This window comes from Bos indicus x Bos taurus, chromosome 20, assembly GCF_003369695.1.
Source record: "Bos indicus x Bos taurus breed Angus x Brahman F1 hybrid chromosome 20, Bos_hybrid_MaternalHap_v2.0, whole genome shotgun sequence".
NCBI classification, from domain to species: Eukaryota; Metazoa; Chordata; class Mammalia; order Artiodactyla; family Bovidae; genus Bos; species Bos indicus x Bos taurus.
This window is the reverse complement of record NC_040095.1, coordinates 34633169-34643236: the sequence shown is the minus strand read 5'-3', so window position 1 is coordinate 34643236 and position 10068 is coordinate 34633169. Positions and strand designations below refer to the sequence as shown.

General features: G+C 41.4%; 1 pseudogene; it reads right to left on the bottom strand.

The window, feature by feature from the left end:
• Positions 1-841: 841 nt before the first annotated feature.
• Positions 842-1020, bottom strand: LOC113879282 (annotated as a pseudogene).
• Positions 1021-10068: the final 9048 nt, after the last annotated feature.

Here is a 10068-nt window from a genome sequence, read left to right as displayed (position 1 = left end):
ATCTAACACAACATGGGTAAAACTAATTCTTGGATTTGGGGTTGCTGCTGCTCTGAGAGCTACTGAAATAAAGGCCTTGGGTCAATGAGAGCAGTGGCAGAGAGCTTCCCTCGTAGCTCAGTCAGTAAAGAATCTGCCTGCAGTGCAGGAGACCCGGGTTCGATTCCTGGGTTGGGAAGATCCCCTGGAGAAGGAAATGGTGACACACTCCAGTGTTCTTGCCTGGAGAATAACATGGACAGAGGAGCCTGGCAGGCTATAGTACATGGGGTCAGCAAGAGTCAGATGCAATTTAGCAACTAAACCAAATAAAACCAAAGGGTGGTAATAATGAAGATACTCACCAAACACTTGGTTAAAAATCCATGGAGGTCAATGCCATACTCAAAAGAAAGCAACCCATGGGCTCCAAGTCACGCGTGCATGTTAAGTTGCTTCAGTCGGGTCAGACTCTTTGCGACCCTTAGGACTGTGGACTCCTAGGCTCCTTTGTCCATGGGATTTTCCAGGCAAGATTATTGGAGTGGGTTGTCATGCCCTCCTCCAGGGGATCTTTCCCACCCAGGGATCAAATCCTCATCTCTTACATCTCTTGCATCTGTAGGCAGGTGGGTTCTTTACCACTAGTACTGCCTGGGAAGCCCCCAAGTCACAGATGTGAGGCCAAAAAGGGAGGAAAAAGAAACCAAATCCTCCCTGTGACAGTATAGTGGGTGGAGCCAAAGCTGCATGAAACCTCCAGAGAAAAATTAATACCTCACTTGCAAGTGCTGAAGAGGAACAAAGAAATTAAAAAATGTGAGGAAGGCAAAATCTACATTTTGCAACTGTTGTTATGACAGGGAGTTGCACCATTTCTGGAGAATACCAGGTGTATGTGTAGAGAGAAGTTAAGTAAGCTCCTATTCCAATTCCCTGCTCCAAAAATTTGTTCCATTTACTGTATTGTCCTCAGATAGATGATACAGCTGGTAAGAACAGATACTATACTTGCTCTTAGCTAAAAGACCTGGAAGGGATTCTTTCCTGTAATTCTTGAGCCATTATTCCAGCCCTATTTCCTGCTGCACCTAATCAGTGCTGGGTTGTTTTAGAATGCCTATTGTTTTGGTCTTATGAATCCATATCTTTTTTCTCCTGAGTTTAATTTTTCTTTTCTTTCTTGTTCTGTGACTGTGTTTCCCATTATTGAGTTGTGAATGGTCTTGCTGAGAGAAGCAAATAAGGACCAACTTGATATTTTGAAAGGATACAAACTACTCTCCCCTCCCAAAAAATTAAAGAAAGAAAACAGAAGGACTTTTAGGGCTAGGGTTCATTTTCCTATAAACAAATATAAATAGGAGAGAGAGATGGGTATATGGTATGATATATAGCTATATCATGTGTATGGTGTGAATACATAAGATAGACTTCTTTTTACTGTAGTAAGTGGAGTTTATGCAGAATTCTGCCATGTGGTGAAATCAAAAGACTTCCTAGGCTGAATGCTCTGCAAGAATCTTCTGCAAGGGAAATTTTGTTGTTTTTGTTTAGTCGCTAAGTGGTGTCTGACTCTTTTGCTACCCTATGGACTGTTGCCCACCAGGCTCCTCTGTCCATGAGATTTCCCAGGCGAAAATACTGGAGTGAGTTGCCATTTCCTTCTCCAGGGGATTTTCTTGATCGAACACATGTCTCCCACATTGGCAGGCAGATTCTTTACCACTGAGCCACCAGGGAAGCCCAAGGAAAAACTAAAAGACACCAAACAAGCAAACATACACCAACCTTCCAGATCCTCCCTGGATCCTTCTATTTATCACTGTTCCCCTGACCACAGTGTATGGCTACCTTTCAGCTCTGTGTGAAGACCTGCCCGGGACATTAAAATGGGGGTGGGATCAACTCTGTCCTATAATCATTTTTAACTGGTTCTGTAAACAAGCCTAGTTTATGGGCTTATCATTAAAAGGCATTTTTGTTTGATTGCCACTTTAAGATGAACTCATTGGGGAAGATATTGTTTTCCTGCCTATGGAAGAAAACTATCAAGCATAATGACATTTCTGGTCATTCTAATTTTATAAAATGAGACCCCCAATCTCTTAAGTCTTATTTCAGAAATTAAGATCTTCAGTCATAATATGTTAATTAACTCCAATTTGCATTCACAAATAAAACGTCCTCCATTTGCTAGAGCCGGAACTGGACAAGTTTGTCTTTGGAGAAAAGGATATGATGAACTTCTTGCCTCTTCGTTCATCTTTCTCATCGGTCAATAGCTATTCTTTCTGACTTTGAGGTTAAAGATAGGAGAGGAAAGACAAAAAGGAAAGAAAAAACCTACTTAATTATGCTGTCTGTAAGCTGCCTTCTTGTTTTCAGAGCCTCACAGATGGTCCTCTAGACTTCCAACCTGCTTGGCTTTCAGATGACAGCAGTTCTCCTCATCTCTGATCTATTGTTCCCTTCATCCCTCAGCCTCTGATTTTCTGGTGCTTCTTCTTGCATAGATCTTCTCCAACCCAATTCCCTGTCCTCTGGCAGAAGTTCTTTTATGCATGTCTTTAGGATCCCACATAAAAGGACCCTGGACATCTCCACCTGGCTATAGGCAGCACAGATCTTGACTTGCAGTCAAAGAGGGACAAAGTTATCTCCTAAGCACAGTTCTCTCTGCTCCTCTAGAGCACCAGAGGGGCTTTAGTATATGTCAGAGGAACCTCCCAAACTCAGCAACAGAAGCAGTTTCTCTTAGAGTTTCTCCTTTGAAAGCTCTCCTACTAAACTCCAAGGCAGGAGTCAGCCTCACACTCACTCCTTGTCCCAGAGTGGAGGGTAGAACTCACAGTAAGGCTTTCTCTATCTGAAAGTGTTGAGTTAGTCACTCAGTCATGTCCGACTCTTTGCAACCCCATGGACTGTAGCCTACCAGGCTCCTCCTAGCCATTCCCTTCTCCAAGGGATTTTCCGACCCAGGAATCAAACCCTGGTCTCCTGCATTGCAGGCAGATTCTTTATGGTCTGAGCCACCGGGCAACCCCTCTCTATCTAAAACTTTCTCTTAAATCTCCCTCTTAATTTCCAGTTGGGGAATCTTTATCCCCTTGAAGTGGGTGTGGTGAGGTTGCTCAGTCATGTCCAACTCTTTGGAACCCCATGGACTGTAGCCAACCAGGCTCCTCCATCCATGGAATTTTCCAGGTAAGAGTACTGGAGTGGGTTGCCATTTCCTTCTCCAGGGGATCTTCCCAACCCAGGGATCGAACCCAGGTCTCCTGTATTGCAGGCAGATGCTTTACCATCTGAGCCACCAGGGAAGCCCCAAAGTGGGTGAAGGCCCTAAATCATGTACCTGATTCCATGCAATTTACTTAGAAATTTGCATCTTGGTTTTCAGCTTCTCCCCTCACTTGATATCTGAGGTTCTTTATTTGGCATCAGCTGAATCTTTCATTTGATACATTTGATATTATGTGTCATATCTTTTCAGTGTCCTCTGCCCCTTTTAGCACCTTCCCTGGAAATTTCCATGTTCTTATGCTGCATACTCTACCAAGTCCCTAAAGTGTGTCACTTCCTGGGGCTTAGCCTTCCTTGGTCCTCTTCATCCTTTTTTGACACCTTACCTGTTCCAGTCACCCCTCCCCCCATAAGCACCCCCATCATATTGTAGATTTGGGGTTCCAGCCTCAAAGCTCTGCTCTTTGCTAAGGGAGCTGCGGTGACTCTTGGGAATGCTGTGTCCTGTGTTCTTAATCCACATCGGCGCTGGGCATGTTCATACACTGTCAGCTGAAAGTGACAACTTGACTCAGAAGTTTTCTTGTTATTGTTCTTCTTGCTTTTACTTCTTAGTAAAACCCTTCTTACCAACTAAATAGCTCAATTCATTTGCTAGTAAAAGTTTCAAACAAATAAAATAGGAATAAGTGGGAACAGAGTGAGAGTGGGGTCTGGGAGACCACCCATCTGGCATCCTCCAGAGCTCCACAGGCACTGATAAAGAAGCCCAGGGCTTCAGGAAACACACTTGGAAAATCTTGACTTTAAAACAAAATGTGACTTTTAAAACAGGAGCAAAGCATGGAAGATTGATTTGGGGGAAGGCTGTATGCCCCATAGTCCTTTAGAAGTCACACCATATGGGCCTCTGCCTCCTCTCTATGAAAATGAGTGAATGCTCGTGCCCCCAGCCCCGATTCCCCGCTTACTTCTGAGGCAATCAGCTTCTAAATGCCCCCTCTTGGCGAGACCTCAGTGCACTTTGGAATTTTGTTTATTTATTTCTCTAAAACCCAAGGTTCTGAAATGGAATCCCTATGATGAGACTCATAAAGGCAAGTGTGTCTTTTCTTTAAAAACAAAACAAAACAAAAAACCCCTAAACTAAAAACAAACAGTTCTCAAAACTTTATTCTTTGGATTATGTTTATGGCATTTTAGTGCCATTCCTTAAATCTCTAAACCGTATGAACTGCTGAGACTTGAACAGACTAATTATGTTGCTGGCTTTTTGAACCTTGACTGCCAGGGACTATGTTATTGCTTTGAGTTTTAAAAGAAGAGCCAAAATATCCCTTTACCTTTTCCATGTCATTTTTTTCCTGTACTGACACTGTGACATAGACATCATCTGGCCAACACAGAGGAATGGACTCTACCCTTCAGCTCTCCCACGTCCCAGCCACGTGGGTGTTTACACTTTCTCATACATATTCAGATTTTCTGGTCAGGCATGTGGAGCAAGTCAAGTGGTTGCTTCTTAGGGAGGAATTGGCAGGATGACTCCACTTCTTTTTGGGTGAGCAGAAAGATTCATGAAGACTAGAAGGAAAAGGATTCAGAAGTAACACTGGAAAAAGAAAATCATCTCTTTTCTCCCCTACAATCCTTTCTCTGTTGGTGACTCCATAAAAGCTGGTGTTTAGGAAATAGGACTGTTAAGGGCTCAGGTCTATTGAGTAAAATATGCTACCATGATCCTGACAAGCCACACACTAGGGATGATCAGAGTTGGAAAGGCCTGGACCCACAAAAATTTTGGAATGATTATCTTGCATTGCCTGCACTTTATCCCTGGGAGGAACAAAGTCCAGAGCTGGTGGTGGGGTCGGGGGAGCCAATGAGGAGGCTTGTGGGGCTTCTTGTGTGCTTTCCTTACCACCTGGGGATCCTTGATTGTTGAGCAGTCTGAAGAGAGCTGAGATTCTCAGAGCTTTGCTGAGGAATGACAGAAGACCGATGTGAGCTGTGGAAGCAGCTTTCAGGATGTGTCTGCTCTGAACAACCTCCTTGGGACATCTTAGGTGGCAAGAAACCCTCTGCACTGGTTGGACAACACTGTTTAAAACAATTGCTACCTTTAGAAAGTAACCATTTTTACTTAGAATTTATTTCCAGAGGGTGTTGGACTGAAGGATTGATATCTAATGATTAATCTCTAGTAATTAACCTGCAGAAGGCAGAAAGAGGAATCAGCTTCATCACCCAGGATGTCAGCCCAGCTCCTCCACAAACACCCAAGAACACCCAGAACCACTTTTCTCTCTTTTGATGTTTGTAGTCCACACACGCAGCTTGGCACACGAATATGTACTATCGTACACAGTGAATGATTGCTTTATGTGCTCTGTCTTAACTCCTCAGCAATATATTTCTTAAAAGCAGAGAATGAGAACATGTGTTACATTTTTAATGTATCACACAAGGCTTCTCAGCTCAATACTGAGCACAGAATGGGTCCTCAGAAAATCTTGGTTTACTGATCAGTGACTGGCAAGTTACAGTAATTATCAAATGCATCGAATAGCCTTATGGCCAAGCTTTGGTCCATTTCAGTTGATTGACAATACTAACCACAGAAGCAACCCACAGACATTTGGGAACTTGTGGTCAGTTTTATGGCATTCCAGGCAGAGAAACATAATCTGTTCAAAATGCTTAAAACTAACTTGTATATTAAATATGACTAATTTTTTCTTCCTTGTCCCTGAGGAAAAAAAAATTTGTTCTTTTGTATTCTCACTGTAATAAAACATAAAAGGTTACATGACTTTTTATGGAGCATTCACATTCCAGCTCTGCTATTTATTGGTTGTGACCTTGAGGAAATTATATAAATTCTGAATACCTCTCTCTCTCTCTCTTTTTTTTTTCTTTCCTCTCATCTTCAGACACCATCTGGAGAACTTCTTTGCTTGGAAGTTAAATTTCCCACTCTATACTGTTCAGAAAACTAGCCATTTTGAATTGATGCAATTCAAAATACTTCCACAGACATACAAACCTAGATATACATACCTAGATAGAGAATGACCCATAGATAGACAGATGGTAAATAGATGATACATGAATGATTATTCTAATTGCTCTGTTAAGAGGTTAGATTATGACTCACTGACAGTCTAGACCTGGATGGGTTGAAGTGTGCAGTTTGGGCTATATACTTGGGGAAGAACATTGACATTTGTACAAAGAGCAGAAGCATAGAAAATATTGAGGCAAGGAGGGAACCTGAGAGAGGAGAACAGGTGGTCAAAGTGGAACACAGGATCAGAAGAGGAGGAAGAGCAGGAGGCCCCCACAGGTAGAGTAGACCAGAAGGAGCTTTGAAGAGAAAAATTACTATAAAGTTATTAATTTGTTCACCATGGGGTATGTTGGGATCTTTTGCCTTGTGTCTCACCCTTGTGTCTTTAATAAAATACCCTTCAAGGTATTACACTCCCTGAGGCTTTTCTGTGAAAGTTCTTTCTGATGGGACTGTTTAGAGGATAAGTTTCACTTTCTTTACCTCTAAAATGATGTAATGATGGGGTTAGAGCATATAAGTAAATAAGCTCATGCTTATGAAATATCGGCATATAGTGATTTTTTACATTAACATTTTAAATACATTGTGAATTGATTTATCTATTAGTTCAAGACTGCCTATGCTTTTACACTTACTATTGGTTAGAATTGCTTTTGTGCAATATCATGTTTGAGAGTGCAGGCATTAGACTCAGACAAACCTGGGTTCAAAGGATGACTCTGCCCCCACTCCCACTTTTTGTGAATTCAGGCAAATGCTCTCTCTTTTCTAATTTGTAAAATGGGGATATACCTACGTCTTAGTGACGTAGATGGTAGATAGATGATACATGAATGAAAGCAGGAGGGCTAAAGAGGCAGCATTGCAAAGCTGTATACTAAGAGTGCCCCAAAGGAAAACGATTGAATATTCAAGTGGGGGTAATTGGAAGAGATTTTAAGACATGGACAATTTATCAAGTTGTGGGTAGGAAGCAACACAATGGCTGGTGCTGTATCCTTAGACCAGCAATAGAAGATCTGAGAGCTGTGGAGAGGAGTAGGGAGGGGGAAGAGAGCAATCTGGAGGAACACTTGTGTGGAACAGAGAAGAAGGGAATCATGTGATGTGATCCACACTGGTCGCTATTTCTGGGCACAGAGCAGGCGTGGGAAGCAGGATGGAGACTAAGTACAGAGAGGCATGGGAAGTATCCAGCATAGAAATGACTAACACAGTGACTGGTGTGGTAACATGCGATAATTGATTGCACTTATTAAACAGAATGATCTTGAATCTATAGCTTTTTTGGTACCCCAAAGAAATCAAAAGAATATCTCATTTTATATGCCTGGAGAAATCAATTTGATTAAAATATTGGTTCTTGCCAAATTCACCAGGGGTCATTAGAGATCACTCATATGTAGCTCTTCCTCAGGAGTTAGGGGCAATGTTTCCAGGTTCCTGCTAAACTGTTTTTCTCATGACAAGAGTATAAATATGCTTCATGAAGAGGAACTGCACTGCCAGTGACCATATACCCTGGCTCGCTCACTTTCTATCATACTACCCAAGCCGAGGTGCCACACATCTTGGAGCCTCATGTATAAAAATAGTCTTCAACATGGAGGGACCTTAATAGTATTATGCTAAGTAAGATAAGTCAGATGGAGAAAGATAAATACCATATGAATTCACTCATATGTGGACTATGAAGACAAAATAAAACAAAACAAAAAAATGAAAAGCCAAAATAAAAGAATTAACCAAGCTAAAACAGACACATAGATATAGAGAACAGAACAGGGGTTGTCAAAGGGAAAGCAGTGGGGGAGGATGAAATGGGTTAAGGGAGCGACTGTATAGTGATGGATGGAAAGCAAGTTTTTGGTGGTAAGCACACTATAAGGTGGGCCTTACTCAGTAGCTCAGAGGGTAAAGAATCTGCCTGCAATGCATGAGACCTGAGTTTGATCCCTGGGTTGGGAAGATCCCCTGAAGAAGGGAATGGCTATGCACTCCAGTATTCTTGCCTGGAGAATTCCATGGACAGAGGAGCCTGGTGGCCTCATCCATGGGACTGCAAGGAGTCAGGCAAGACTGAACGACTAACACTTTGGTGGTCCAGTGAAATGAAAGTCTTGAAAAAAGTCTTTCTAATTTAAAATATACCTGATCTGGGTTTTGGGGCTAGACTCTTAAGTACCTACTTATGTCTTATTGCCAGTAAAAGTGCTAATAAATAATGTGATTTTCAGTTGTTTTTGATGTTAAAGGAAATAAATGTTCATACTTAAATATCTTTTTCATGTATGAGTTTTAGGATAAAAACATTAAGACCACAAAGATTTCAGTGAAATGAGATAACATTTGTGAAATTATCTGTCACAGGGCCCAGGATACGGAGGCGTCTTAGCAGATGCTTGCTTCCTTCTGGAGGCAGGGGAACTTCTGTTGCTCCTGAACTTGGGGGTGGAGTACACGTTTTACCAAATCTGTTACTCCATTTACACAGTTCTTCCAATTCCATTCAACAGAAGCCATGTGGGCAGTTTGCAAAGTCCGGAGCACTACCATGAAGACGAGTGATGATTTCTGCAGATTTTCCAAGTGTTCTCCACTATAGCCAACAGAAATAATTACAGAAATAATTCCTACATTATCTTACAAAGTGCAGTATTTCATAAACTGTGCTCCAAACCAATGAGAGCATCTGCAAGATATCAACTGAAGTCCCTCAAAGGAGATACTTCTGGTCAGAGAAATTTGGAGAATATGGGGTTAAATGAGACTAAACAGATTCCAAATTACCGGCCTTCTTTTTGTCTTTTATCTAATAACCTGTGCTGTGAGTATTTTGGATAAAAGTTATACATCTAAGATTTTCTAAACTTACTTTATCACAGAACCATTCTAACCCTCAAGTTCAACTAAACACACTTGGGAATATCCAGTGTAGTGTAGAAAGACTGGATTTGATTTTCATAGAATCCTCTAAGTTGACAGAAAAAAATACGATTATCCCCATCTTACAGATAAGACAAAGGAAACTCTCAGCATGATAACTGGCTTCTGCATGGACTGTAAAAAGGTGGAGTGAACTAAACTATTAAATAGGCTCTTCTGTGGAGAATTTTAATTTTCATTCCTTTGCAGCATATTGCCATCTATATTAGTTTCCTATGGCTGCTGAAACAAACCACCACAAACTAGATTTCTAAACAGGGATTTTTTTCTCCCTCTCACAGTTCTGAAGGCTCTGAACAGAATCTGTTTCAGCCTTCTCCCTGGCTTCGGTCATTGCCAGCACTTTCCAGAGTTCCTTGGCACTCCAATTTCTGCCTTTGTCTTCACATGAGTTTCTTCCCTCGGGTGTGTCTCAGTCTCTCTCTCCTTATAAAGGCACTTACTGGTCATTGGGTTTTCTAATTTACTTTGCTACAGAAAGGCTTGTATGTGCAAGCTTGAAGCCCTTGTTTTTCTAGACTAGAATCAAGTCTTTATTTTATGATCCCAAAGTGATTTTTCTTCACCCCTTTTAGTCAGAGTAATTACCTTTGTTTGAATATTTGTCAGCTAATTTATTGCTCTTTATTTGAATTTACCAGAATTCCATGAAATATTCTAAGCAGAACATACCCATTTGACGCAAAGAGGTTGTGATAAGAATTTCCTGATGATTCTCTGGATTTCCATGGTTTTTGGGTCATGCCAAACTTTTGGGGCAATCTTGGTGACACTGTTAGAAGGAGTATTCTCCCCTTTCAAGACTGCTCAGTTAGTACAGTTTA